This window comes from Ahaetulla prasina, chromosome 2 (assembly GCF_028640845.1).
Source record: "Ahaetulla prasina isolate Xishuangbanna chromosome 2, ASM2864084v1, whole genome shotgun sequence".
Lineage (NCBI taxonomy): Eukaryota > Metazoa > Chordata > Lepidosauria > Squamata > Colubridae > Ahaetulla > Ahaetulla prasina.
Window position 1 is genome coordinate 233,999,368 of NC_080540.1, and position 8,019 is coordinate 234,007,386.

Consider the following 8,019-nt stretch of genomic DNA (forward strand, 5'->3'; position numbering starts at 1 on the left):
CCGTTGGGTGAGATCATCAGTGGTTTTGGGGTGAGATACCAGCAGTACGCTGACGACACTCAGCTGTACTTTTCCACCCCAGACCACCCCAATGAAGTTGTCGAAGTGCTGTCCCGGTGTTTGGAAGCTGTACGGGTCTGGATGGGGAGAAACAGGCTCAAGCTTAATCCTCCAAGACGGAGTGGCTGTGGATGCCGGCACCCGATTCAGTCAGCTGCAGCCGCGGCTGGCTGTTGGAGGCGAGTTATTGGCCCCAAAGGATAGGGTGCGCAACTTGGGTGTCCTCCTGGATGATCGGCTGTCGCTTGAAGACCATTTGACGGCCGCCTCCAGGAGGGCCTTCCACCAGGTTCGCCTGGTTCGCAGTTGCGCCTTCCTTGATCGGGATGCCTTATGCACAGTCACTCATGCGCCGCTACCTCTCGCTTGGATTACTGTAATGCTCTCTACATGGGCTCCCTTGAAGTGCGCTCGGAGGCTTCAGTTAGTCCAGAATGCAGCTGCGCTGGTTATAGAGGGAGCTACCGTAGCTCCCATGTAACACCGCCTCCCGCGCAGACTGCACTGGCTGCCTGTGGCCTTCCGGGTGCACTTTAAGGTGTTGGTTATGACCTTTAAATCGCTCCATGGCTTAGGACCTGGGTACTTACGGGACCGCCTGCTGTTACCACACGCCTCCCACCGACCCGTACGCTCCCATAGAGAGGGACTTCTCAGGGTGCCGTCCGCCAAACAATGTCGGCTGGCGGCCCCCAGGGGAAGGGCCTTCTCTGTGGGGGCTCCCACACTCTGGAACGAACTTCCCCCGGGTTTACGCCAAATACCCGACCTTCGGACATTTCGTCGCGAACTCAAGACTCATCTTTTTATCCGCGCAGGGCTGGCTTAAATTGGGATTTTAATGTTTAAATTCATTAATTTTAAACGGGGTTTTCTTAGTATGGTAAATTTTAATTATTGGGCTAATTTAAAATAAGTTTTTTAAATCGTATTTTAAATTTGTATATTGTATTGTCGGTTTTATTATGCCTGTACACCGCCCTGAGTCCTTCGGGAGAAGGGCGGTATAAAAATCAAATAAAATAAATAAATAAATAAAATAAATCATCCCCGAGGCACCCCAGACTCTGCTTCCCACCCCTTGAGGTATCTTCAGACCTTGGGTCTGCTTTCCCATCCCTGCATGGGGTCCCTGCAAGATAAATAAATACATTTGTGAATTTTCCCTTTGTTATTTTATTTTTACAAGTGTGAAAATTTGAACTCTACTGGCTGACATGCACTATTAGGATGATATAGCTTTTGCTAGAGCCCTAATGACATACTGCCAAAGGTTATTGTATAACTTCACACACCATGACCTGTTCCAGCATAACTCTGGAAGCAATTTCAGCAATTTCGTCTCAAGCAATTTCAACCAAACTTGGTACACAGATGACTTACTCTTTGGAAAAAATACTATGGGGGTAAGACACCCATAGCATCTCTCGGGTGTGTGTGTTCTGTTAAGATACAGCCTGTTGTGCCTTAAAATGGCTTCTACTGTACTGTCTTAAAATGGCTTCTACTGTGCAGCATAAGGGGGCTCCCTCTGGTAAGGGGGAAAATCCAACATTAGAAATTACGTTTGGTCCAGACATTTTCAACAAGGCTTTTATTATTCTTGAAGACAAATGTATGGCCATGATCAATAAAACATAACTGCAACTCAGCCTGCCTGCACCACCATGAGACTGACACGACGTACTTCATGCCATACATATGAGAAAAGAACTACAATGTTGAACAGCTTACTGCATATCTCGCAGACAAGAAGCCACTTCTAAATCAAGATCAGAAAAAAAGCATACCAAATGATCATGGATCAGCTAGCAAAACAACAAGGTGGTATCATTTTACTTCACACTTCTGGGGGACACAGGGAAAACATTTTTAACTAATTTAATTCTAGCCGAAATCAGGGTCAGGGTGAAGTTGCTCTTCCTGTCTAATACAGGATTGGGATAAATAAATACCCAGGCAACGCCGGATTATCAGCTAGCATCCTATAAAAACGGGGCTTCTCTAGACATGCTTGCTGTCTGTCTCCTTTAAAAAAAAAAAAAAGTTTTCACCAACTGTGCAGTTGTTGTTGTTAGTTACGAAGTCGTGTCCGACCCATCACGATCCCATGGACAAGGTTCCTCCAGGCCTTCCTATCATCTACCATCCTCTGGAATCCATTTAAGCTCACGCCTACTGCTTCAGTGACTCCATCCAGCCACCTCGTTCTCTGCCGTCCCTTTCTTCTTTTGCCCTCAATCTTTCCCAGCATTAGGCTCTTCTTCAGTGAGTCCTTCCTTCTCATTAGGTATTTCAGTTTCATCTTCAGGATCTGGCCTTCTAAAGAGCAGTCAGGGTTGATCTCCTCTAGGACTGATTTGTTTGTTCGTCTTGCAGTTGAAGGGACTTGCAGGAGTCTTCTCCAGCACCAAAGTTCAAAGGCCTCAATTTTGGCGCTCAGCCTTTCTTATGGTCCAACTTTCACAGCCATATATTGCAACTGGGAAAACCATAGCCTTGACTATACGCACTTTTATTGGCAGGGTGATGTCCCTGCTTTTTAGTACGCTGTGCAGTAACATAAGGCAAAGCTATGTAGGTACCCAAAGGATTACAGGATGTCCTCAACTTACAACAGCTCACTTAAGAGATTGTTCAAAGTTACAACAGCATTGAAAAAAAGTGACTTATGACCGTTTTTCACACTTATGACCAGTGGTGGGATTCAAGTAATTTAACAACCAGTTCTCTGTCCTAATGATTTCTTCCAACAATCAGTTAACCAAACTGCTCAGAAAGTTAACAACCAGTTCTCCCGAAGTGGTGCGAACTGGCTGAATCCCACCACTGCTTATGACCATTGCAGCATCCCCATGGTCACATGATCAAAATACAGATGCTTGGCAACTCGCTCATATTTATGACGGTTGCAGTGTCCTGGGCTCACATAATAATCTTTTGCGACCTTTTGACAAGCAAAGTGAAGGGGGAAGTCGGATTCACGTAACAATTGTGTTACTAACTTAACAACCGCAATGATTCACTTAACAACTGTGCTAAGAAAGGATATACTGTAAAATGGAGCAAAACTCACTTAACAAATGTGTCATTTAGCAACATAAATTTTGGGTTCAGTTGTAGTCGTATGTTGAAGACTTACCTGTATTGACTCTGTGGCCCCTGCAGCTTTTCATTTTCTTTCTGGAGTCCAAGAAGGGAGAAAAAAATGGGCAGAATATGCCAGCCATTATGCTTCTTTTGTGATGGCTGGGAAATTTGCTAGTCCCAGGTTGATTCAATCACAACTATGCACAGTGATGCATGAATTAATCAAGGGAATGGTGGCATTAGCCAATTGCATCATGCGAACACAATTATAATCTACTTTATTTTCTGTTTAGAGAATGACCTTTCCTTCTCTGTGTGTTGAGACTCAGGGCTGGATTAAACAATATGATCAATGTACCACAGACTAAATACCGGCTATGCATGGAGTCATTCATTGCCGTAATTATCCTGGAATGCCAAATTTGTGCACCAACAACCCTGTAATTGCAAAACAGGAGACTGGAGAAGAGTGATTAAGAATAGTTTTAGCAGCATTGTAAATCGATGCATTAGTGGTATTAAATTAATAGCTAGTTTAACAGTTTGTCCCATTCTATCATTACCTTAAGCTTTTGTGGTATCATTCCCTCATTAAACATTCTTGAAGAGGATTTTACTTGAGTTAGAGTCTTTAAATTACTATGCAATCAATCTACCTTTTTAATGAGTTTATTCCCATTTTTAAAGGTGTTAATTAAAATTGGCTAGGGGAGAGATGGATATAGTAAATGGATAAAGCAGTGACCAACTTGGAAGGTTAGAGATTTGCTGTCCTTAAGGATATTCACCTTGGGAGACCCACATTAATAGGAAAAACTTCCTGCCCGATAATGCACCAAGAAAAAGTTCATTGTCTCATGAATCTGAGCTATCTTGAATCGTTATTCTGTCCTCTAAATGCATGCCTCTATCCCCTGATAACCAAGGTGTACATACTTAATAAGAATCTGATTTAATATATGAAATAGTCACGGATTTTGATCCTGCAGCTGGGATTCCGTCTTCCTTCCCCACCGCCCCTTATTGTCGGAGACCATATAAAATGAAAGGACATTGACAGGGGCTATAAAACTGAATATTTTTTTTTCAGGGAGGAGGGATGAAAATACTCCAAGCAAATTTAATTCACAGGCTGGGAAATGGAAATGTCATTGCCTCACTCGGAGGGTTAATCACTTTCTAATTTAAACTGGCAAATTTTATAATGACACTGTGAAATTAGCAGCATTTTATTGTGTTAATTATCTACAGGACACTACATCATTACTTCTAATAAATGTAAATGAGATTGTCTCTCCTAGGACAATATAGAGACAAGGTGAATTTTTACTGGCTAAATCCTATTTACTTGATTCCAGGCAAATCTTGCCTTTGTCTTCTCCAAGCTAAACAATAAAATGCATCGAATGATTTATTGCACTGCATTGTATTCTCTGGATCTGGTTCTCATTAAAGTGTCAATATTTTGAACAAAGTCAAATTTTGCCACAAGAGCAAGTTTCGTGCTGCATGTGCAAGTTTAAAAATATAAACTTATCAATAATTACATTTTTAGGGATAAGAAATAATTTCAAACATCTTTATAATCTGCTCCTGCATTACAAAACTGAAGAGAGTAAATACTGTTGAACAGACTGAAGTTTATGTCTACCTAAATAATTTTGCACAGCACAATATATATGTCTGTCAGCTCAAAGGACTAAAGGGAGGGGGTGTAACCTTAGCAACTTTAAGACCTGTGGACTTCAATTCCCAGAATTCCCCAGCAAGCCATGAATTCTAGGTTTTGAAGTCTGCAAATCTTAACATTGCCAAGATTGGACACCCTTAGACTAAAGAGGGTATTTTTGGGGTGTTTGATAATTCACATATTCTGTTTTGACCTTAAATGAAACTCTTTTTGCATTAAATAAAGGGTCTGTGGAAAGGTATTAATTCAGTCATTGATTATCTCTGTGAGACAGGCAATTCCAATCCATTTTCACATTTTTAAAAAATCCATTAAACCCCCCTCCCCCACATCCATGTTGGTTTTCAGTTTTCCCTAATGTACGGAGCTGTTGAACACCATTTCTCCTGTGAATAATTTTTAATATAAGCTCCCCGAGCAATCATTTTTTAAATCTATATTTTCTGAATCATGAGCTTTGTTGCATACATTTCCTAAGTGCAGGCTTTTTATACTTACGTTTCCTACAATTTTAGAGTTTGAAAGACTGTTAAGCCATTGCCTCGTCTTCAACGCAGGAAGCCAAATTAGAAAATCCCAACAGATGTCAACCTTTGGCATAAAAATATAAATTGTAAATTGAATAAATGAAATGCATATCATGTGAAATAAGAATGCATGGCCTAAAAAAAAAAAAGACTAACATACATACTTACTCTAGAATTGTGATGGTGAACCTATGGCAGGTGTGCCAGAGGTGGCACCCAGAGCCCTTCTAAGGGCACATGTTGCCATCGCCAGCTGCTCTTCTGGGTTCCTGCACACGCATGAACACTGGACCTGCTGTCTGGTGCGCATGCGCGTGACGGAACCAAGAAAAGCAGCTGGCCGCTGCATGCATGCGCACCGACCAGCTGCTTCCTTCCGGGTTCCGGTGCTCCAACACACGTGGTCCAGTTTTGGCATTCAGTGCCGAAAATGTTAACCATTACTGCTCTAGAACAAGAAGATAGATACAAAGCACATATTACTGAACTACTGCACTATTATGTTTTCCAAGCAACACTAAATAGCATCAGTAACGCATAGAACACTGTTTGTAAGAGATTGAGATTTTGGTAGAGTCATACTTGCCAGTTAAGTCAAAAAGGGATGGATGAATTAAGAGTAATCCAAAATTGAGATTGGGAAGGAAATCAATCCATGTAGGAGTAGGAACTCCAGAATCAAAATCTCAAGAATGCTGTGGCAAAACAATTCTATCCTGTTGGGAAAAAACCTGAATGGAAATGGCTGCATTATTTAGATAGGTTTTGAGTGCCAGAGAGCAGTATCCGTACTATGATGGCAGTTGCAGCACTGTGATTAAAGGCCACCTCCTTTTTAACGTGTATACATGAACAAAGGGGTAGAGCTTCAATTGCAATTGGACAGGTACTATAACAGGTCCTGTTTTGATTTGACATTTATCCCTAACCCTCTCCTCCCTGTGTATGCTGAGGGTACCAAATGATGAGTCCAGGATTTTGCTGAAAAAGAATGCTGAACTTTTATGAATGAAGATGAAGGTGAAGGCATGACTAGGCCAAAATTCAAGGAACTCTGGTCCCTGATGTGCCAAATATAAAAGAAGACTTTCTTATTTTGTAAGGACATGTACATATAAGAAACATTGTGAGAAGCATTAAATAAGAACTCTAAACTGTGAAAGCAGAAATGAAACTTAGTAAGTTGACTATTTTACCAGTGGCTGAATTCAGGGCATGACAACCTTTGGAGAACTGAAACAGGGATGACACCAAAAAAGGAGATGAAAAGTTTGTGTTTGGCGACACAGTGAAAGACACACATTCAGTGAATGATGGGACCATAGGTTTTACAATTAGTGGCTACTTGGTAACCAGTATTATGCAAGTGCATGGCAGGGCATGTTGTAAAATTGAAAGCTATTGAAAAATCCACTTCAAGGCTTAGAAAGGCTGTAATGCTATTAATACATTGTGAGAAAGGAAAAGTTTTTTAAAAAACCAGAAAAGTCTAGAATTACTGGAAGATTTGGTTTGGGTAAATGAAATAACGTGGGGAATAAGCTAACAGAGTTTTACCAATAAAGTAGAATATTTGTAGCACAGGGTTGAAATGAGGGGTCTGTGGTGCTCTCTGAACTTGGTTGTTTTCTTGCAGACGTTTCATTATCCAAACTAGGTAATAGCATCAGTGTTAGTCTGTTCAATTGCAACATAGTTTTGTGAAGAGAATTCTTTGTTCATTGCCTCAATACCATAAAACTGAACTTTTGCAGCTTAATATCACTGAATAGACAACACAGAAATTGGAGAAGTGCAATCTACTCAACCAGGATATTTTTAGGTACAAATTGTCGAACCAACCGTGAATTATTGGTGTCAAACATACGGGTTAAACTTAAGAGAACTAAACAGAGTTGGTGTGCCAGCAACATTTTTTCCTGGAGCACCTACAGTTAGAATATAAGATAAAGAATATCTGTAAAGAATAGAATCACACTTAACCTATGTGAAAAAGAACCTGTAGACTTACAGAAGGAGATAAAAGAGATATTGTGAAAAACTAAGCAGGAAAAAAAATAAAACCCCTAAAGTTTGAAAGAAGAAAAGATCTTTGAGAACAGGCTATCACAATAGCTATGGAAATACAAAGGTGAAAGCTTTGGGCCCCAAGAAGAATAGATGCTGACTGAATACAAACTCAAGAAAATCTTTTTCAAGCAAGAAAGGTCAAAGAAAACATTTCAATCAAGAATGTCAACAAATGAGATAAGCTTTTAAAAAGATCAGATAGATTATTGTTGTTACCTCCTATTTCACTTTTATATTAAAGCTTTTGGGAAAAGCCATATATTCTTTCATTATGATAGGGTAATATAATTATGCCAATGAAACCCAGATATACATCGCGTTTGTCAAGATTTGGATGGGGAAAAAATAGATGGAAAGTAAATCCTAACAACACTGAATTACCATTTGTCTAAAAATGGTTTACTTCCGGTTCTTTGTTCCAGTGTTAATTCTGGAGGGTGTAGGCCTTTCCCAAAAGATCAGGTTTGAAACCTGGGGATCCTCCTTGATCCTTCTGCTTGGATAGGCAGAGTGAGATCACTGCTAGCAGGTTGGTGCCATGGCTATACTCTTTCCCAGACAAAGAGATCCTGGCAACATTGA